At 42.4% G+C, this 23,149-nt stretch overlaps 1 long non-coding RNA gene across 3 annotated transcripts in view; it reads left to right on the top strand.

The window, feature by feature from the left end:
- The first annotated feature begins 1,457 nt into the window (after window positions 1-1,457).
- The window catches only part of LOC133136809 (uncharacterized), a 95,964-nt gene continuing 74,272 nt past the window's right edge, over window positions 1,458-23,149 (top strand). The window contains exons 1-3 of one of the 3 annotated variants that reach the window (XR_009709557.1): window positions 1,458-1,606; window positions 3,360-3,518; window positions 6,204-7,073. This is a non-coding gene — a long non-coding RNA (uncharacterized LOC133136809). Of the gene's footprint in view, window positions 1,607-2,927; window positions 3,200-3,359; window positions 3,519-6,203; window positions 7,074-23,149 lie in introns of those variants that run through there. The other 2 variants (XR_009709558.1, XR_009709559.1) reach the window with 2 other exon arrangements.

Raw genomic sequence — 23,149 nt, 5'->3', positions numbered from 1 at the left:
TGTCACCATTCATCATGAACTGTAGTATTTACTGTCAGACAAGTTAGATATTGTGAATCTCATTCACTCATTCAATAAGTTTTAAAGGGCCAAATTGTTAATGAATTCTTCAATCTCATCCTCGGACAGTACGTACTGACCAGTACTGACCATGTAATAGTTTACAATATGTTTAAAAATATATGTTAAAAATTAAGGTTGCATTATTTTAATCAAGCAAGCCACATTTGCATATATTATGCAGCTGAGTTGGAGGTGAGTCCTAGGACAGGGAGACACTGAGTTGGAGCTGAGTCCTAGGACAGGGACACACAGAGTTGGAGGTGAGTCCTAGGACAGGGAGACACTGAGTTGGAGGTGAGTCCTAGGACAGGGAGACACTGAGTTGGAGCTGAGTCCTAGGACAGGGAGACACTGAGTTGGAGCTGAGTCCTAGGACAGGGAGACACTGAGCTGGAGGTGCTGAAAGTTCCAAGATCGTGTACTTCAGGAATAGCCTGGATGACCAATATTATGACTACATATGGGTTGATGGAGATGTGTCAATCAAAGGCATAAGTATTAACTAAAGACCCACCAGGAGGTGCTAGACATCCCCCTTCTTGCTCCTGATTGGCTGCTCTGCTTCTGCTTCCTGGTGCCTTCCTACAGCTGTGCTATGAGTGCCTTTAATCTTGTGCTTCTCTGCAACATTTAGATCCTCGGGTGTCTGTCCAAACCCACTGGGTATGATAATCAATCCAGCTTCAATAATAAATCTCTATCATGAGTAAATCTGTGTGTGGCTGTTCATTGGGGGAGAGGGGTCCAGTTCTTTCTCCAGATCTTATGACTATAAGGGTCACAAATTCACTCTTCAGTCACAACTTGATTAAAATACAGAGGGTTTTCTAGGTTAGTGAGTGGTGTTTCTCATTAATGCTTAATACCAACTACATTTCAAACATTATGCATCACACATTAATGTAAACTGCCATTTTAAATATGATTTAAACTCTTCAGTTAAACCACTTTTGGTTGTTCTCTCTATCTCTCTCAATTCAGTTCAATTCAAAATGCTGTGTTTGTGTTTGTGTGAATCCCTAACATGTTAGTTTGGGCAAAATGTGTGTGTTTTTGTCTGTGTTGTGTTTCTGAAACACACAGAACACACTACAAACTTAAAACAGTTAGTATAATCTCAAATCCTACTTGACAATGAGCCTGACCAGGTTCAGGTTTCATATCTGTCCAAATTACAGGGATTTGTTTCACTAAAAAAAACAATGGTGAGACGGGTGCGTGGGGGTTGGACCCAAAATGCACGACTCAGAAACAATAGTAATATAAAGACCCCTCAGGGCTTTATTCGGGACGAATCCCAGGGGGGTAGTCAACACAAGCAAAGTCCATACACGTAGATCCAGCCAAACAAAAAGGAAACAAACAAAAAGCACGGTGCCGAGGGAAGAGGCAAACTCGTAGTCGGTAAACGTGCAGGGAGGTCCGGTAGCAGGAGAGCTGTCAGCGGGGCTGAAGTACAGGCGGACGGCAGGCAGAGTCGTAGTCGAGGGCGGTGCGGAAGTCGAAACCATAAAACAATCAACGAGGCAAAAGTACAAAGACGGTAGGCGAGGACGTGGTCAAAAACAAGCGGTGGTCAACAAAACAGAAATCAATAAACTATGGTCTGTAAACAGGCTTGGATCGTAACGTGTAATCAATAATAGACATGCTCAAGAGTTCAAGAGGCAGACAATTTCGCAAAGAACAGTTGCGCGACTGGGCTATAAATGCGGGTGTAGACAGGTGTAGACAATTAGTTAGCGCGTAGCAAGGAAATGGAAAACAGGTGCGATGGATGACAAGTTTAACAAGGAGATTAGTAATCGTTAGTAATAAACCTATCCTGCCCTAGCATTAGTAAATTAGTAAATGACATGCACGAGAAACGTAAGGTAACATGAACACATGATTAGTCTTGTTAGTTTCTACCCAATCCTGATCTAGCGTTAGTCGTTTTAGTAAATAGACAAATGGAAATAATTAGGGAGTGAATGACAGAAGGAGCGAGAGAGAAAAGGCGGAACGCAAGGTTTGCGGAAAGACATGTAAAAGTGTATGCATAAACAACGACCAGTTAACGTAACAATAAACATAAATCAAAACATAATACAAAACGAAACTAAGACGATAACCATTCAACATAACAAGGTAATATAATCGTAACTAAACATAACTAGACATGACGAGAAAATAAATCGTAACAAGAAATAAACTAAACAACATGACGAACCTAGACTAACATAATACATGATAAGACACTACGTGACTAAGACAACATGAATAAACATAAAACATGGCGAGACAGACCTGAAACGTGACAAATGGTCTTTTATTTCAGCTGATGAATAATTATATTCTGTAGTTGTGGGTCTGATTGATTGATCGGCCTATTCAAACCAACTCAACAAATGGCACAGAATGTCATTCTTCAGAAAGGTTTGGTGAATTCTATCATATTGCAGAAAACCAGTTACACTGCAGTAACTTTAACTGTTTGAAAGTGCAAGTCACAGTGAACCATATCTAAGGTATGTAAAGTAGAAATATTAATTTGAAACTAAAGATTTAAGAAAAGAAATAATATTTATTTTGGCTCAATATTTTATACGTTTTCATCAACAATGTTGGGCTACTACCAATGAGACCAACCTAAAGGATGGCAACTTATTTAAGCATATTTAAATGCTCAGTTGACTGCATATATACAAGTTAACAAGGACAATTCAAAACAGCATGAAATGGCTGGTGATGAAGTTGGCAGGTGAACAACATTTCTGTTGTGATAAGAACAGTCGTCTCATTGGCTCAGTCTGCCAGATTTGCCGGTTCGATCCCACCCTGGGTGTGTCGAAGACACACAAGACACCTAACGATGAGCTGGTTGGTGCCCTGCATGGCAGCTAATCGTTGTTGGTGTGTGTCGAATGGGTGAATGAGAAGCATCAACTGTACAGTGCTTTGAATAAAGGAGCTGTATAAATCCATACATTTACCATTTCATCGACCTGACTGCAGAAGGATGATTTCTGAGGGAAACTCTTTTAAAAGACAGTTGTTGATCCTTTTGTAGAATTCTGCATGTCTTGAAGGCAGTGATGGTCAGTGTGATGAGGCACGATTGACTCCTAATTGTCCAGTGAGGTCTTTCCCAGAGGTGGGTTTAGCTTTCCCAGGAATCCCAGCTCCTGGAAGTCCATGGGGTGGGGCCCTTTGCTGGCTGCTGGCCTGGGTGGGCTTGTGGCCGTGAACTGATCTTGCCATTTCAGTATCTTATAGCTTTCAGTAAAACTTTCAGTTTCTTGTCTTGATTCTAGGCTTCTGATTGCCTTTGGAGTCTGATATGGGCGTTTGTCAAAAAGATAACCCAAGTCAAGGAAGCCATTACAAAGCTGTGAATCCTGTTACCAGCCCATCCCCATGACTACCAATGAATACCAGCCCTGTGTGAAACTCTGCATGTTCTACTGATGGAGGTAAGTACAGCTGACTGCACCGTCAATAGACTGGGAGCAAATGAGCTTAACGTTGGGTGTAATATTTACAAATGACCACAAGAGGGCAGCATAAGCCACTTTATTATGGACTTGTGAGTCCTGGCTTTGGTAAAGAGGTGACATGGCTCAGACTGTAAGAGCAGTCGCCTGGCAGTCCGAGGGTTGCAGCTTTGATCCCCCGCCCCGGCTGTGTCGAAGTGACACCTAACCCCCAAATACTCCTGAGGAGCTGGTCGGGGCCTTGCATGGCAGCCAATCGCCGTGTGTGTATGAATGGGTGAATGGAGAAGCATCAATTGTACAGCGCTTTGGATAAAGGTGCTATATAAATGCCTGCCATTTAAAGTGGCTTTTTCTAATAATTTGCACTCCAGATTCAATTTACAATCTCGTCATGCTTGACTCTAACCCGATTGCGCTTTTTTCGTCCTGTTTGCAGGATATATTACATTGACATTTATACAATTGATTAGACTAAGCAGGGGACAATCCTCCTTGCTCAAAGGGGCCTTTCTCAATTGCGGCTACACTGGGGATCGAACCACCGACCTGGCGCGTTCCGCTCATGTACCATGAATCCCCTTCCAATCAGCAATAATTCTGGCTCCGACAGACCAGTTAGTTTTCCATTAAGAAGCACTCCTAATCTCAACTCATTACCCAAAACACCTGTGTCAACTCGTTACATTGTTATGTATAAAAGACACCTGTCCACACAATCAATCAGATTCTAACGTTTCCACCATGGCCAAGACATAGGAGCTGTCTAAGGACATCAGGGACAAAATTGTAGACCTGCACAAGGCTGGGATGGGCTACCAGAAAATAAGCAAGCAGCTTGGTGAGAAGTTAACAACTGTTGGAGCAATTATTAGAAAATGGAAGAAACACAAAGTCACCGCCAATCTCCCTCGGTCTGGGGCTCCACGCAAGATCTTGCCTCATGGGATATCAGTGATCATGAGAAAGGTCAGGGATCAGCCAAGTACTACACAGGAGGAGCTTGTTAATGACCTGAAAGCAGTTGGGACCACAGTCACGAAGAGAACCATCAGTAACACACTACACCGTGAAGGATTAAAATCCTGCTGCGCGCACAAGGTTCCTCTGCTGAAGACGGCACATGTACAGGCCCGTGTGAAGTTTGCCAAAGAACACCTGGATGATCCAGAGGAGGCTTGGGATAAGGTGATGTAGTCAGATGAGACCAAAATAGAACTATTTGGCATCAACTCGGCTCGCTGTGTTTGGAGGAAGAGAAATGCTGAGTACAACCCCAAGAACACCATCCCCACTGTGAAGCATGGAGGTGGAAACCTTATGCTTTGGGGGTGTTTCTCAGCTAAGGGGACAGGACGACTTCACCGTATCGAGGGGAGGATGAATGGGGCCATGTACCAGGAAATTGTTGGGCGACAACCTCCTTCCCTCAGTGAGAGCACTGAAAATGGGTCATGGATGGGTCTTCCAACATGACAATAACCCAAAACATACGGCCAAGGCAACAAAGGAGTGGCTCAAAAAGAAGCATATTAAGGTCCTGGAGTGGCCTAGCCAGTCTCCAGACCTAAATCCCATCGAAAATCTTTGGGGGGAGCTGAAGCTTCGAGTTGCCAAGCGACAGCCTCGGAACCTTAAGGATTTGGAGAGATTCTGCAAAGAGGAGTGGACCAAAATCCCTCCCAAGACCTGTGCAAACCTGGTGAAAAACTACAACAAACGTCTGACCTCTGTGCTTTCCACCAAGTATTAAGTCCTATTGTTCTATGGATCAAAAACTTATTTCAGGTGAAAATATGATATAAAATTAATAAAATTTATATGATGTTATTGTGGATTATTTTGTGATATTCTGTCTCTCATTGTTAAAATGTACCTATGATTAAAATTCTACACAGTTCCATTCTTTGTAAGTGGGCAAAACAACAAAATCAGCACGGTATCAAATAATTATTTCTCCCACTGTATATATATATATATATATATATATATATATATATTTTTTTTTTTTCGTATAAATTAACTCATTTGACATTTCCAAATATTCATTTTCCAAAAGATTTAATGGGACATTTTTGTATTTAATTAGAAAAAGTAACATGTTACTGTAAGAAATTGACTACTTTTTAGATAAAAACTTGATCACGGCTGTCTGAGATCAGAAGCAAGGAGTCAACCAAAGTCTGCAGAAGAACTCTGGCAAGTTCTCCAGCATGCTTGGAACAACCTCCCTGCTGATTGTCTTGAAGTGATGCAGTTGTAATGCAAGTTGTAATTGATTTGATTCAGTTTTTTAACTACTCTGCTAAATGACAAAGATGTAATGTAAAATGTATAGTATGTTTATTTAGGACCTTTCATTGAATTATTTTAGACAGAATCTTATCTGTACAGAATGTTATACAGGTGCCTAAGACTTTTTCATGGTACTATATGTTTTCAGATTGTTCCAGCTATGAGGCTCAAGGCATCTGCATGATGATGTGCTATGAATGATGGGCTATGAAGAATATAGCTCCTGTAACAACGTGCAAAGCACTCCAGTAAACCATATCTAAGGTATTGTGGTGGCCCGATCAGGAATCGGTACACCACTGGAGTGGAACGGCCCGTGCGCCGGCGCCAAGCGCTAGGAAACATTATTAACCACGTGTATTTCCCCAGGTTGTATTTAACAGAGCCGCACCGGGGAGAGAGCCGGCGAGGAGAATCAGCTCCATGGCCAGCGACACGGGGAAAGACGCGTGGGGAATGTGAGGAAGAAATGATTAACCTTTCTCATTGGACAGGCGCAGCCGTACGGACTCCAAGAGAGAGAGAGGAGCCTTACAAAAGACGGGGCGCAACCACAGAGCGGGGCTGAGTAAGGAGAAAGATGGAGACGCAGCCAGTGCTAAACGAAACGAAACGAAACGAAACGAAACGAAACGAAACGAAACGAAACGAAACGAAACGAAACGACACGACACGACCACAAAAACCTGAACAACGACACCACGGTGGAGCCGCGGGGCTTCGGAGGCTCGGGAAAAGGCGGGGGGCGGAATGGACCACCCACAGTCACCGACGGACCGGTGTACCTAATTTCTCTCTGCCTCTCTCTCCCTCTCTCTCCCCACGGGGCGCCACAGTATGTAAATAGAACTATTAATTTAGAATTGAAGACGTATGATAAATAAATAAATGTTTGGCTAAATGTTTGGTTTTTTTAGCTTTTAGTTTTTTTGATAGAAACTATCAATTCAGGGTTAGTTTATTCTGCAGAAGGTGAGTTGGTTCATGCAACAGGATGTTAAAAGTCTCACAGGACACAAGAATTCCTCAGACAAATAAGAAGGATGTTGCTGCAAAAAATGTCAGTTAAAACTTAAACAGATTGTGTTGTAGTACAGTAGTAGGATGGAGATCCACATTCCAAAAGTCACCTTTGTGTGTATAGATGCTCTTCTGTATATCACTGTTGTAATGTGTGGTTATTTGCATTACTGTCACCTTCCTGTCAGCTTTGACCAGTCCGGCCATTCTCCTCTGACATCTCTCGTTAACAAGCCGTTTCTGTCTGCAGAACTGCTGCTCACTGGATTAGGTTTTTGTGTTCATGAAACCACCCTTGGAAACCACCATTGGAAAATGGGGACATCATTGTGAGGAAACGGTGTTTGTGATATAGGCCTCACATGGTTACCCCCTAAAATGACATTATAATTCTGGGATGATGCATTACCATGCAGAACTATCCATGAGATTACCATCCACACCACGTCCATCTCCATGTTTAACAGGTGGCAACAGACGATTGATGGTTCCTTTGGCTTTCTTTGAAATTAAATCCATCCAGACATAACATCCCCATTTCCCTGCTTCGCTGCTGATCAGTCTGGATTATTTTTAATCTGATTATTGTCCAAAAAGGGCAGACTCTGTAAACTGATTGAAAATGTTTAAATCATAAACGCATGTTTGATAATAATGTGGACAGACTGACATTACACTCATAGTATCTTCTTGTGCACGACTGCAAATTAATTTCTAGGAATAATTTCATTGTATTTATATTCAATTTAAATACTATTTTATTCAAATGGAGGTTTGGGTCATGTTTGCAGTGGCATTTCAGGGTTAGAGAACAGAACTCAAGCCAGTGCATGAAGTGGGTTGGATGCCTACTGACTTTTGGTTTTGGCCTTTTGTCCCTTTATTCTTGGATCCAACACTTGTTATAGTGCTAGGATTTAGTTATTCACCACAATAAGAGTATTTGTCTTGGGCTGTAGGTTTGTGTTTGAGTACCTTTCCTAGCCTACTAATATAAAGGCTCTTACTGCCCTGTGTAATGTGAGATTTAAATGACTATAATCCATTTACATGTACATGTATTTCATTTTATTTCATTTGACCTCATTTTATTTCATTTTATCTTTAATTTTATTGCCTGGTTTTGTACAGCACTTTGGTCAACCATGGTTGTTTTAAATGTGCTTTATAAATAAAGTTTATTATTATTATTATTATTATTTTATTATTATTATTATTATTATTATTATTATTATTATTATTATTTAGGGAATTCAGAATTGAGAATGTAAATGGGACTGCTTGGCTATGTCATACTGGGACTTCTACTTCAGCACCGAGTTTCACTGAAGCAGTTGCTGTGACAGACTAGCTTCTTGATTTTCAGATGTGAAGGATGATCTAGTTTCCAGTATAATGGAGCTTGCCAGGGAAAATTGCATTCAAAGGATAAATGCATTATTTGCATAATTTTTTAAAAATGCATTAAAACATTGTTTGCATTGCTTAACTTAGGCATTTTGGGCAGTTTGAAAACAATACTGCTGATTGGATAAAAAAAATTAACTCAAATGAGTAATTTTGTATCAACATTTCTTTCCTTTGGAAGTAAATGTAAATAAAATATATTTAACATCTCTTTAAAGATATCTATTACATAATGAAAGGTGTGCCATTTGATTCTTACTCTTATAACAAGTTTTGACTTTTATAAACAGTCTTTGGCACATTTGCTGTCTTCCTTGGTCCCACACCATTCTTGAATAAATCTGCTTTCTCAAAAAATAAGCCCTGCAAAGTGAAATGTTTGAAAGCAGAACAACCTTTTCTCCAGATGTCCTTATTAAGGGCTGGTCAAGACTGCAAAATAAACACAGAAGGACAAGATGGCCTTTATATGATTGCTTCTGTTTATTAAGCAGCAGAACAAGAAGTCAAAAGGTTTACAGATATTATATGACCATCCACCAAATGCCAATCAATTTTGCTTTGATATAAGTGGAGGGGTGTTGGTCACTGGCTGATCTTCAGCATGTACACAGTGTGCTACAGCTTGGTGACTGGCTGTGTCTTTCTTGTCACTCGGCTGAAATTGTTTCAGCGTATGAAAGCAAGACTTTCCCAGCATCAGTGAACAAAACAGAGTGATGGGAGTTGACGTAGGCGCTGTCTGTGACATGTTCGCCGTTCTCGTAATACACAATGACATACATCGGCTCACGGGCGGAACATGCAATGTAGCTTTTGGCAGGGATTTTCACATATTTGGCCTTCTTTTTGTCATTGATCGGGTCCTTGCTGTAGAAGGCAATCATGGGTGTTTTTGTCCCGTTGGAAATATGAATTTTAATTTGAGCGTTCCCCATCTCTGAGAGAGAGAGAGAAAGAGAGAGAGAAAGGGAGATATATATTGTAAAAACATAATACAACCAAATGGAAAGGGAATGAGTGTCTGGGTTTGTGCATGTGTTGCTTGTGTGTGCATTTATACAAGTGTGTGTGTGTGTGTGTGTGTGTGTGTGTGTGTGCATATGGGCGTGTGTGTGTGTGTGTGTGCATATGTGTATGTGTGTGAGAATGTGTGTGTGTGTGTGTGTGTGTGTGTGTACATGTGTGTTTGTGTATGTGTGTGTGTGAGTGTGTGTTTGTATGTGTTTGTGTATGTGCATGTGTGTGAGTGTGTGTGTGGGGGCATGTGTGAGCGTGTGTGTGCGTGCGAGTGAGTGTGTGTTTGTGTGTGTGTGTGTGTGTGTGTGTGTGTGAGTGTGTGAGTGTGTGTGTGTGTGTTTGTGTGAGTGTGTGAGTGTGTGTCCGTGTGAGTGTGTGCGTGTGTGTGTTTGTGTGTGTGTGTGTGGAAACAGTAAGAAATCTTTCAGTTGCAGTATTGTACATTTCCCCCTGCAGACTGAACCCTGTGTTAACTGAAGCTGCATGTCTGTGAGGAGCCCCTGGTGAGCTGGGATTGGTTTACCTGTAGCTGAGCCCCTGATGAGCTGGGATTGGTTTACCTGTAGCTCAGCCCCTGATGAGCTGGGATTGGTTTACCTGTAGCTGAGCCCCTGATGAGCTGGGATTGGTTTACCTGTAGCTGAGCCCCTGATGAGCTGGGATTGGTTTACCTGTAGCTCAGCCCCTGATGAGCTGGGATTGGTTTACCTGTAGCTCAGCCCCTGGTGAGCTGGGATTGGTTTACCTGTAGCTCAGCCCCTGGTGAGCTGGGATTGGTTTACCTAGTAGCTCAGCTTGACTGTGAGAAATACCTTTTTCCTGTTTCTTTTTGTTTTCCCAATTTGCTTATCACTGGTTGTGTTTTATCTGCTCAGACAAACAGCAATCCAACAAATAATTCACGGTTTGGCAGTTTGGAGGATATGGCGGTGCTGTTGCCATTCCCAAGAAAGCGAGGAAGGTCAGAAGAGCCAAAATCACCTCAGGGAGCAAAAGTCTGCTCAGCAAACTTCATCAAGGTTCTTGGTGAGATGGATTTTTTATTTTATAAATTCACTCTCTTTTTGTGCAGAAACTTAAAAAACTATTTGTGTAGCCCTGCAGCTAAAAGAAGACATCACATGTGCTTTACTAAAGTAACCAGGTCACATTTTAGCTGATGTAAACTAGCAACACAAACAAGCTAGGCATTTCCTTCTTTTTAACTGTTCTCAAAACTACAGTATTATTAGATCAAAGACTCTTCAAATTGTACAAAACCCTGCCTGGTTTTGTACAGCACTTTGGTCAACCATGGTTGTTTTAAATGTGCTTTATAAATAAAGTTTATTATTATTATTATTATTATTTTATTATTATTATTATTATTATTATTATTATTATTATTATTATTTAGGGAATTCAGAATTGAGAATGTAAATGGGACTGCTTGGTTATGTCATACTGGGACTTCTACTTGAGCACCGAGTTTCACTGAAGCAGTTGCTGTGACAGACTAGCTTCTTGATTTTCAGATGTGAAGGATGATCTAGTTTCCAGTATAATGGAGCTTGCCAGGGAAAATTGCATTCAAAGGATAAATGCATTATTTGCATAATTTTTTAAAAATGCATTAAAACATTGTTTGCATTGCTTAACTTAGGCATTTTGGGCAGTTTGAAAACAATACTGCTGATTGGATAAAAAAAATTAACTCAAATGAGTAATTTTGTATCAACATTTCTTTCCTTTGGAAGTAAATGTAAATAAAATATATTTAACATCTCTTTAAAGATATCTATTACATAATGAAAGGTGTGCCATTTGATTCTTACTCTTATAACAAGTTTTGACTTTTATAAACAGTCTTTGGCACATTTGCTGTCTTCCTTGGTCCCACACCATTCTTGAATAAATCTGCTTTCTCAAAAAATAAGCCCTGCAAAGTGAAATGTTTGAAAGCAGAACAACCTTTTCTCCAGATGTCCTTATTAAGGGCTGGTCAAGACTGCAAAATAAACACAGAAGGACAAGATGGCCTTTATATGATTGCTTCTGTTTATTAAGCAGCAGAACAAGAAGTCAAAAGGTTTACAGATATTATATGACCATCCACCAAATGCCAATCAATTTTGCTTTGATATAAGTGGAGGGGTGTTGGTCACTGGCTGATCTTCAGCATGTACACAGTGTGCTACAGCTTGGTGACTGGCTGTGTCTTTCTTGTCACTCGGCTGAAATTGTTTCAGCGTATGAAAGCAAGACTTTCCCAGCATCAGTGAACAAAACAGAGTGATGGGAGTTGACGTAGGCGCTGTCTGTGACATGTTCGCCGTTCTCGTAATACACAATGACATACATCGGCTCACGGGCGGAACATGCAATGTAGCTTTTGGCAGGGATTTTCACATATTTGGCCTTCTTTTTGTCATTGATCGGGTCCTTGCTGTAGAAGGCAATCATGGGTGTTTTTGTCCCGTTGGAAATATGAATTTTAATTTGAGCGTTCCCCATCTCTGAGAGAGAGAGAGAAAGAGAGAGAGAAAGGGAGATATATATTGTAAAAACATAATACAACCAAATGGAAAGGGAATGAGTGTCTGGGTTTGTGCATGTGTTGCTTGTGTGTGCATTTATACAAGTGTGTGTGTGTGTGTGTGTGTGTGTGTGTGTGTGCATATGGGCGTGTGTGTGTGTGTGTGTGCATATGTGTATGTGTGTGAGAATGTGTGTGTGTGTGTGTGTGTGTGTGTGTACATGTGTGTTTGTGTATGTGTGTGTGTGAGTGTGTGTTTGTATGTGTTTGTGTATGTGCATGTGTGTGAGTGTGTGTGTGGGGGCATGTGTGAGCGTGTGTGTGCGTGCGAGTGAGTGTGTGTTTGTGTGTGTGTGTGTGTGTGTGTGTGTGTGAGTGTGTGAGTGTGTGTGTGTGTGTTTGTGTGAGTGTGTGAGTGTGTGTCCGTGTGAGTGTGTGCGTGTGTGTGTTTGTGTGTGTGTGTGTGGAAACAGTAAGAAATCTTTCAGTTGCAGTATTGTACATTTCCCCCTGCAGACTGAACCCTGTGTTAACTGAAGCTGCATGTCTGTGAGGAGCCCCTGGTGAGCTGGGATTGGTTTACCTGTAGCTGAGCCCCTGATGAGCTGGGATTGGTTTACCTGTAGCTCAGCCCCTGATGAGCTGGGATTGGTTTACCTGTAGCTGAGCCCCTGATGAGCTGGGATTGGTTTACCTGTAGCTGAGCCCCTGATGAGCTGGGATTGGTTTACCTGTAGCTCAGCCCCTGATGAGCTGGGATTGGTTTACCTGTAGCTCAGCCCCTGGTGAGCTGGGATTGGTTTACCTGTAGCTCAGCCCCTGGTGAGCTGGGATTGGTTTACCTAGTAGCTCAGCTTGACTGTGAGAAATACCTTTTTCCTGTTTCTTTTTGTTTTCCCAATTTGCTTATCACTGGTTGTGTTTTATCTGCTCAGACAAACAGCAATCCAACAAATAATTCACGGTTTGGCAGTTTGGAGGATATGGCGGTGCTGTTGCCATTCCCAAGAAAGCGAGGAAGGTCAGAAGAGCCAAAATCACCTCAGGGAGCAAAAGTCTGCTCAGCAAACTTCATCAAGGTTCTTGGTGAGATGGATTTTTTATTTTATAAATTCACTCTCTTTTTGTGCAGAAACTTAAAAAACTATTTGTGTAGCCCTGCAGCTAAAAGAAGACATCACATGTGCTTTACTAAAGTAACCAGGTCACATTTTAGCTGATGTAAACTAGCAACACAAACAAGCTAGGCATTTCCTTCTTTTTAACTGTTCTCAAAACTACAGTATTATTAGATCAAAGACTCTTCAAATTGTACAAAACCCTGCCTGGTTTTGTACAGCACTTTGGTCAACCATGGTTGTTTTAAATGTGCTTTATAAATAAAGTTTATTATTATTATTATTATTATTTTATTATTATTATTATTATTATTATTATTATTATTATTATTATTTAGGGAATTCAGAATTGAGAATGTAAATGGGACTGCTTGGTTATGTCATACTGGGACTTCTACTTGAGCACCGAGTTTCACTGAAGCAGTTGCTGTGACAGACTAGCTTCTTGATTTTCAGATGTGAAGGATGATCTAGTTTCCAGTATAATGGAGCTTGCCAGGGAAAATTGCATTCAAAGGATAAATGCATTATTTGCATAATTTTTTAAAAATGCATTAAAACATTGTTTGCATTGCTTAACTTAGGCATTTTGGGCAGTTTGAAAACAATACTGCTGATTGGATAAAAAAAATTAACTCAAATGAGTAATTTTGTATCAACATTTCTTTCCTTTGGAAGTAAATGTAAATAAAATATATTTAACATCTCTTTAAAGATATCTATTACATAATGAAAGGTGTGCCATTTGATTCTTACTCTTATAACAAGTTTTGACTTTTATAAACAGTCTTTGGCACATTTGCTGTCTTCCTTGGTCCCACACCATTCTTGAATAAATCTGCTTTCTCAAAAAATAAGCCCTGCAAAGTGAAATGTTTGAAAGCAGAACAACCTTTTCTCCAGATGTCCTTATTAAGGGCTGGTCAAGACTGCAAAATAAACACAGAAGGACAAGATGGCCTTTATATGATTGCTTCTGTTTATTAAGCAGCAGAACAAGAAGTCAAAAGGTTTACAGATATTATATGACCATCCACCAAATGCCAATCAATTTTGCTTTGATATAAGTGGAGGGGTGTTGGTCACTGGCTGATCTTCAGCATGTACACAGTGTGCTACAGCTTGGTGACTGGCTGTGTCTTTCTTGTCACTCGGCTGAAATTGTTTCAGCGTATGAAAGCAAGACTTTCCCAGCATCAGTGAACAAAACAGAGTGATGGGAGTTGACGTAGGCGCTGTCTGTGACATGTTCGCCGTTCTCGTAATACACAATGACATACATCGGCTCACGGGCGGAACATGCAATGTAGCTTTTGGCAGGGATTTTCACATATTTGGCCTTCTTTTTGTCATTGATCGGGTCCTTGCTGTAGAAGGCAATCATGGGTGTTTTTGTCCCGTTGGAAATATGAATTTTAATTTGAGCGTTCCCCATCTCTGAGAGAGAGAGAGAAAGAGAGAGAGAAAGGGAGATATATATTGTAAAAACATAATACAACCAAATGGAAAGGGAATGAGTGTCTGGGTTTGTGCATGTGTTGCTTGTGTGTGCATTTATACAAGTGTGTGTGTGTGTGTGTGTGTGTGTGTGTGTGTGCATATGGGCGTGTGTGTGTGTGTGTGTGCATATGTGTATGTGTGTGAGAATGTGTGTGTGTGTGTGTGTGTGTGTGTGTACATGTGTGTTTGTGTATGTGTGTGTGTGAGTGTGTGTTTGTATGTGTTTGTGTATGTGCATGTGTGTGAGTGTGTGTGTGGGGGCATGTGTGAGCGTGTGTGTGTGTGTGCGTGTGTGTGAGTGTGTGTGAGTGTGTGTGTGTACGTGTGAGTGTGAGTGTGTGAGAGTGTGTGTGAGTGTGTGAGTGTGTGTGAGTGAGTGTGTGTGCATGTGTGTGAGTGTGTGTGTGTGTATGTGTTTGTGTGTGAGTGTGTGTGTGGGGGCATGTGTGAGCGTGTGTGTGTGTGTGTGTGCGTGTGTGTGAGTGTGTGTGTGTGAGTGTGTGTGAGTGTGTGTGTGTGTGTACGTGTGTGTGTGTGAGTGTGTGAGAGTGTGTGTAAGTGTGTGAGTGCGTGTGTGTGTTTGTGTGTGTTTGTGTGAGTGTGTGTGAGTGAGTGTGTGCGTGCGAGTGAGTGTGTGTTTGTGTGTGTGTGTGTGTGTGTGTGTGAGTGTGTGAGTGTGTGTGTGTTTGTGTGAGTGTGTGAGTGTGTGTCCGTGTGAGTGTGTGCGTGTGTGTGTTTGTGTGTGTGTGTGTGGAAACAGTAAGAAATCTTTCAGTTGCAGTATTGTACATTTCCCCCTGCAGACTGAACCCTGTGTTAACTGAAGCTGCATGTCTGTGAGGAGCCCCTGGTGAGCTGGGATTGGTTTACCTGTAGCTGAGCCCCTGATGAGCTGGGATTGGTTTACCTGTAGCTCAGCCCCTGATGAGCTGGGATTGGTTTACCTGTAGCTGAGCCCCTGATGAGCTGGGATTGGTTTACCTGTAGCTGAGCCCCTGATGAGCTGGGATTGGTTTACCTGTAGCTCAGCCCCTGATGAGCTGGGATTGGTTTACCTGTAGCTCAGCCCCTGGTGAGCTGGGATTGGTTTACCTGTAGCTCAGCCCCTGGTGAGCTGGGATTGGTTTACCTAGTAGCTCAGCTTGACTGTGAGAAATACCTTTTTCCTGTTTCTTTTTGTTTTCCCAATTTGCTTATCACTGGTTGTGTTTTATCTGCTCAGACAAACAGCAATCCAACAAATAATTCACGGTTTGGCAGTTTGGAGGATATGGCGGTGCTGTTGCCATTCCCAAGAAAGCGAGGAAGGTCAGAAGAGCCAAAATCACCTCAGGGAGCAAAAGTCTGCTCAGCAAACTTCATCAAGGTTCTTGGTGAGATGGATTTTTTATTTTATAAATTCACTCTCTTTTTGTGCAGAAACTTAAAAAACTATTTGTGTAGCCCTGCAGCTAAAAGAAGACATCACATGTGCTTTACTAAAGTAACCAGGTCACATTTTAGCTGATGTAAACTAGCAACACAAACAAGCTAGGCATTTCCTTCTTTTTAACTGTTCTCAAAACTACAGTATTATTAGATCAAAGACTCTTCAAATTTTTATTTTGTCAATCATCATTTTGTAAAATATCAACTGTGCATAACTCATTGCAAAAAAAACAATACCATAAAAAAGCAATATTTGTCTACCAGTTGATGAATACTTTTTATCAAGACGTTGTATCGTAAGGCAGGCTCCTCTGTCCTGGATCTCACCTGTTCAGGTAGGCGGCTGGGTGTGGTCACAGGTGAAGGTCACAGGTTGCTGGAGAGCTGAAGATCAGAGGTGTTCTGAGTGCCTCTCTGTCTGGGTTCCTGGCCTTATATTCTCTCTGGAGGTGAAGGTGGGGCCAGTTATGACTCGCCTGTTTGGGGATTTCATAACTTCTCAACTATTGTTCCTTCACTTCACAAGAACTATGAGGCATTGAGGCTGCATAATATATGCAAATGTAAGGGAAGGGTGAGTGCTCTGCCACAGCTTATGTGCTTGTTATGATAAAGTTTCTGTTTGCTTGCTGACCGGATTTTGCTTGGAATACCGTTTACTAACTGCCAAATCTACACCATTCCTCAAAGTTAATAAGGACTTTACCTTTAACTTCTGAGGTCTCACTATTATGTTCATTGTTCTGGTGCCTTACAAGTGGTTTAATTGAAGGGTTGAAATCATATTTAAAATGTTTTTGGAAATATTCCAGCTGATTCATTTAGTGTGAAGTACATTTGTACATGAGCCTTGGTGGATTATGTACAAAACCACCGTGGGACTATCTTTCTGGATGAGACAGGCTACACTAGAGACTATCATTCTGGAAGAGACAGGCTTCACTAGAGACTGTCATTCTGGATGAGACAGGCTTCACTAAAGACTGTCTTTCCTGGATGAGACAGGCTTCACTAGAGACTGTCTTTCTGGATGAGACTGGCTTCACTAGAGGCTGTCTTTCCTGGATGAGACAGGCTTCACTGGAGACTGTCTTTCTGCATGAGACAGGCTTCACTAGAGACTGTCTTTCTGGATGAGACTGGCTTCACTAGAGGCTGTCTTTCTGCATGAGACAGGCTTCACTAGAGACTGTCTTTCTGCATGAGACAGGCTTCACTGGAGACTGTCTTTCTGCTTGAGACAGGCTTCACTAGAGACTGTCTTTCTTGGATGAGACAGGCTTCACTGGAGACTGTCTTTCTGTATAAGATAGGCTTCACTAGGGACGTCCAACTCCAACAGGTTCACCTGCACCCCTCTCCAGGAAGCGTCTGCAGTTACTGTCACTCTGGAACACACTAGACCTCTGGAACACACTGTCACTCTGGAACACACTGGAACACTCTGGAACACACTGTCAACACACTGGAACACACTGTCACTCTGGAACACACTGGAACACTCTGGAACACACCGTCATTCAGGAACACACTGGAACACTCTGGAACACACTGTCACTCTGGAACACACTGGAACACTCTGGAACACACTGTCATTCAGGAACACACTGGAACATTCTGGAACACACTGTCACTCTGGAACACACTGGAACACTCTGGAACACACTGTCATTCAGGAACACACTGGAACATTCTGGAACACACTGTCATTTAGGAACACACTGGAACACTCTGGAACACACTGTCACTCTGGAACACACTGGAACACTCTGGAACACACTGTCACTCTGGAACACACTGGAAAACTCTGGAACACACTGTCATTCAGGAACACACTGGAACACACTGTCACTCTGGAACACTCTTTCACTCACTGGACCTCTGGGACACACTGGAACATACTGTCATTCAGGAACACTCTGGAACACACTGGAACACTCTGGAACACACTGTCATTCAGGAACACAATGGAACACTCTGGAACACACTGTCACTCTGGAACTCACTGGACCACCCTGGAACACACTGTCATTCAGGAACACAATGGAACACAATGGAACACACTGGAACATTCTGGAACACACTGTCATTCAGGAACACACTGGAACACACTGTCACTCTGGAACACTCTGTCACTCACTGGACCTCTGGGACACACTGGAACACACTGTCATTCAGGAACACACTGGAACACACTGGAACACACTGTCATTCAGGAACAGACTGTCACTCTGGAACACTCTGTCACTCACTGGACCTCTGGGACACACTGGACTCACTTTGGCAGAGGCTCTTATCCAGAGCAATGTACAGTTGATTAGACTAAGCAGGAGACAATCTTCCCCTGGGGCAATGCAGGGTTAAGGGCCTTGCTCATGAATTTCACTTCCCCTGTCTGTTGTGGTTTAGGCCACAAGGTTTCCCCCCGCTCCGCTCAGAGCACGGCCTGGTGTAGCTGAGCCTTCAGCTGCAGCACACGCTTTTGGTATGGGGTCACTTTCAAAGCAGAGACAGGTTTGGTTAATATGGTCCTTCTTAGACCCAGTTTGATGAGAGAGAATATGAGGAGGGCTCCAATCCCCAAGATCCATCCTAAGTGAGGTAGTATTGCCGTTATCCATGACACCACCTATTCCCCTAGGCTTACTGCTGATTCACAGAGGCAGAAGTTCAAACAGAGGTCTGTCTCTATTTTAAGATCTTTCTCAACAACAGCCTTGACCAACTTCCCCCTTTTTGTCTGCATTAGCTCAGTATTTCGAGAGAGGTCGTACATCAGACAAGGTCAGGATATTACCCAGTTTGACCCTGACATTCTTGTCAACTGCTCCCTGTTTTCTGGCTGGTTTTTCATCATTCTCCAAGATGGCCCACATCACCCCGCTGCTAAAAAAGCCTACTCTGGATTCCTCGATCATCCAGAACCACCGCCCAATATCTCTTCTTCCTTTTCTATCTAAAACCATAGAACGAGCCGCTTCTAGTCAACTTTCTTCTTTCTTTTCTAACAACAACCTGCTAGACCCCCATCAGTCTGGCTTCAGATCGGGCCACTCGACAGAGACCGTGCTCCTCTCTGTCAGTGAGTCACTCCATGCCACACGAGCAGCCTCCCTCTCCTCTGTCCTCATTCTTCTAGTTCTCTCTGCCGCCTGGACTACTGCAACTCCCTCTTGGCTGGCCTCCCAGCGTCCACCATCAGACCCCTCCAACTTATCCAGAATGCAGCAGCTTGTCTGGTCTTCAACCTTCCCAAATACTCACATGTCACCCCCCTGCTTACTTCCCTCCACTGGCTGCCTGTCATGGCTCGCATCAAATTCAAAACATTGGTGCTAGCCTTCCAAGCAGTGAAGGGGTCTTCCCCAGCTTACCTCCAAAAAATCATCAGACCCTACACCCCTGTCAGACCTCTTTGTTCAGCCTCCACAGGCCGCTTGGCACCTCCCGCTCTCCGAACTTCCACCTCACGCTCACGACTACTGTCTGTTCTGGCTCCACGGTGGTGGAACAAACTCCCCGTTGAGGTTAGAACTGTAGAATCTCTTCCCACCTTCAAGCACAAACTGAAGATGCACCTCTTCAAGCAGCACCTCTCCCCATCCCTCCCTACCTCCCTGTGAACCTTAATTGTTGTCTTTCTGTGATTTACTTTCTGTGTATCAGGATGTTTTAGTTTGGCTAGCTAAGCAGTGTTTGGCTAGTTAAGGGGTTTGTTCATACATTTGCATGTTGCAGTTAAAAAAATTTTTTTTTTTTTAATTTAAAAAATGATGATCAAATAGGCCTTATCTTTGTTGTGCAGGTAGCAGTTGAAATTGTCCTTCCCTCTAGGGTCTTTCATCGCACTAATCCCTGGTTATGGGTATGCACTTTGTTGTACGTCACTCTGGATAAGAGTGTTTGCCAAATGCCATTAATGTAATGTAATGACCAAAGCATGCATGCTGCTCGTGCACGGTCTGTCTGGGTACATGGGTATGGGGGTGACATGGCTCAGGCAGTAAGAGCAGTCCTCTCATTGGCTCTGGCAGTAAGAGCAGTCGTCTCATTGGCTCAGGCAGTAAGAGCAGTCGTCTCATTGGCTCTGGCAGTAAGAGCAGTCGTCTCATTGGCTCAGGCAGTAAGAGCAGTCGTCTCATTGGCTCAGGCAGTAAGAGCAGTCGTCTCATTGGCTCTGGCAGTAAGAGCAGTCGTCTGGCAGTCGGAGGGTTGCCGGTTCGATCCCCCGCCTGGGCTGTGTCGAAGTGTCCCTGAGCAAGACACCTAACCCCCAAGTGCTCCTGACGAGCTGGTCGGCGCCTTGCATGGCAGCCAATCGCCGTCGGTGTGAGTGTGTGTATGAATGGGTAAATGAGAAGCATCAATTGGATAAAGGCGCTAAATAAATGCCAACCATTTACCATTTACCATTTACATCATTATTGTGAAACAACATACATCAGTCTTAAATGAAAAGTAATACGTGAGAATTAATGAAACACTTCAATCACACAGATTTCTCTATTGGTTACACATTTTGATTATTCAAATGATTCATGTTGATTACCTCAAAAGATACATATGTTTTAACTGAAGAGATATATATGTTTGGTAAGTGCCCAGGGGGAAGTGCCCATGTCAGTACCAACATAGAAGAGGCCCTTTCATTATTTTTGTGGCTCTGATAATACCTTCTGAGGTTTGGAATGCGATTGATCTGATCACCCTGAGTGGAGAAGGATGACTTCTGAGGGAAACTGTTATTGGAGAAAGCAGTTTGTCTTTTTTGTTGATCCTTTTGTAGAACTCTGCATGTCCTGAAGGCAGTGATGGTCAGTGAGATGGTGATGAGGCACGATTGGCTCCAAACTGCATAGTGAGGTCTTTCCCAGAGGTGGGTTTAGCTTTCCCAGCTCCTGGGAGTCCATGGAGTGGGGCCCTTTGCTGGCTGCTGGCCTGGGTGGGCTTGTGGCCATGAACTGATCCGTCATTTCTTGGTCAGGTCTGAGGAACATTTGGAGTTTCATGGTTAGAGAACAGAGAACCACTGCAAAGTAATAATTTCTCAGAAAACTAATGTGTGTCTCATTATTACTCCCCTGTTTGGGGATTTCATAACTTCTCAACTGTTATTTCTTCACTTCACAAGAACTCTGACTGGAAATGTAAATATTTGTAATATTATTGCTTCATATTCTGAATGCATGCCATGCACTCATGAGGCATTGAGGCTGCATAATATATGCAAATGTGGCTTGCTTGATAAAAATAATGCAACATTAATTTTTAACATATGTTTTTAAACATATTGTAAACTATTACATGGTCAGTACTGGTCAGTACGTACTGTCCGAGGATGAGGTTGAAGAATTCATTAACAATTTGGCCCTTTAAAACTTCTTTTGAAGTGAATGAGATTCACAATATCTAACTTGTCTGACAGTAAATACTACAGTTCATGATGAATGGTGACAGTTGGCTGTGTCACTTATAAAGTGCATCGTAAGTCATTCTGCTTTCTAGTGCAGGAAAAGCACCCAAAAAAGACAAGAACCAGGAATTATTTCGTTCAGTGATCAAAGCAAAATTAAATGTTAATGCAATTGAAAAAAAACGCATAATAAAAACACATATTCATGATGTGGGGAGAAAAATATAATGTAATCTAGGATATATGTGGGGAGAAAAATATAATGTAATCTAGGATATATGTATCCAGATATGTACAATGCATATATAGTTAGAAAACTGCTTAAAAGAATAAAATGTGCTTGTGACAGATAACCAGCAAAAATGTAAGGGAGGGGTGAGTGCTCTGCCACAGCTTACATCATATAGGCATACGTGCGGAGATAAAGCAGAACACGCTTCCATTGTTGGGTGCGCTCATGTGCTTGTTATGATGAAAAATAATGAGGAGGAATCGCACCCAAGGTCGGCAGAATGCCACAAGGGCATGGGCTCGGGTATAAGGGGGCAAGAACAGGGGGAAGGGAGCAAAAGGGCTGGAAAAAGCAGGACCCGCACAACGCAGCCACGCAAACGTCATGCATTGGGAATGGTATGCGAAGGGGTGTATCTTCCTAGAGAGGTGATGGGGAGATCAGCACCCTGGAGAGAGATTCCTCTACCTGCAGTCCAGGACCCCGGACAGCGCACGTGAGTGAGCACTGTGGAAAACTACTGACTCAGCTGCAGCCTGTTTCCCTAATGAGCAGGGAAGGTATTTAAGGCGGTTTTTTTGGAGGTCGAAGCAAATGAAGCAAATGATGGTGTTGAACATGTGCTGATCCCACCCCAAAGCCACAAGTTACTTTGGTGAGTGGGACACAGGCTACATCGTTTGAGGGGGTAATGCCTCCACAAATGCCCTACAAGCATAGATTGCAATCATTATTTATCCCACCCATGGCTGGCGATCTTGATTATTTTTAATTAATTGAATTGTTCTGATTCATGTGATGTCAATAACATTTGTGAAGTCAAGTGATATATTATGCTCTTTATTGTTTGATAACTTATCTCTCCTGCCTTCTCACCCCAGCTCCCTTCAATGAGGCCTTTTTCCAAATTCAGGAATCCTGTTGTGAGTTCGTGCAATTCAAGAATAGCCTGGATTACCCATATTATGACTACATATGGGTTGATGGAAATGTGTCAATCAAAGGCATAAGTATTAACTAAAGACCCACCAGGAGGTGCTAGACGTCCCCCTTCTTGCTCCTGATTGGCTGCTCTGCTTCTGCTTCCTGGTGCCTTCCTACAGCTGTGCTATGAGTGCACTTTGTCCCTCCCAGAGATCAGTGCCTTTAATCTTGTGCTTCTCTGCGGCATTTAGACCCTCAGGTGTCTGTCCAAACCCACTGGGTATGATAATCAATCCAGCTTCAATAATAAATCTCTATCATGAGTAAATTGGTGTGTGGCTGTTCATTGGGGGAGAGGGGGCCAGTTCTTTCTCCAGATCTTATGACTATAAGGGTCACAAATTCACTCTTCAGTCACAACTTGATTAAAATACAGAGGGTTTTCTAGGTTAGTGAGTGGTGTTTCTCATTAATGCTTAATACCAACTACATTTCAAACATTATGCATCACACATTAATTTAAACTGCCATTTTAAATATGATTTAAACTCTTCAGTTAAACCACTTTTGGTTGTTCTCTCTATCTCTCTCAATTCAGTTCAATTCAAAATGCTGTGTTTGTGTTTGTGTGAATCCCTAACATGTTAGTTTGGGCGAAATTTTGTCTGTGTTGTGTTTCTGCAATCACAACTACAGTCATATTGCCAAAGTAACACATATAATACAATATATTATATT

The sequence above is a fragment of the Conger conger genome, chromosome 9, assembly GCF_963514075.1.
Source record: "Conger conger chromosome 9, fConCon1.1, whole genome shotgun sequence".
In the NCBI taxonomy this organism is placed as follows: domain Eukaryota; kingdom Metazoa; phylum Chordata; class Actinopteri; order Anguilliformes; family Congridae; genus Conger; species Conger conger.
Note: the sequence above shows the minus strand (reverse complement) of the source record. Positions and strands in the feature narration are given on the sequence as shown.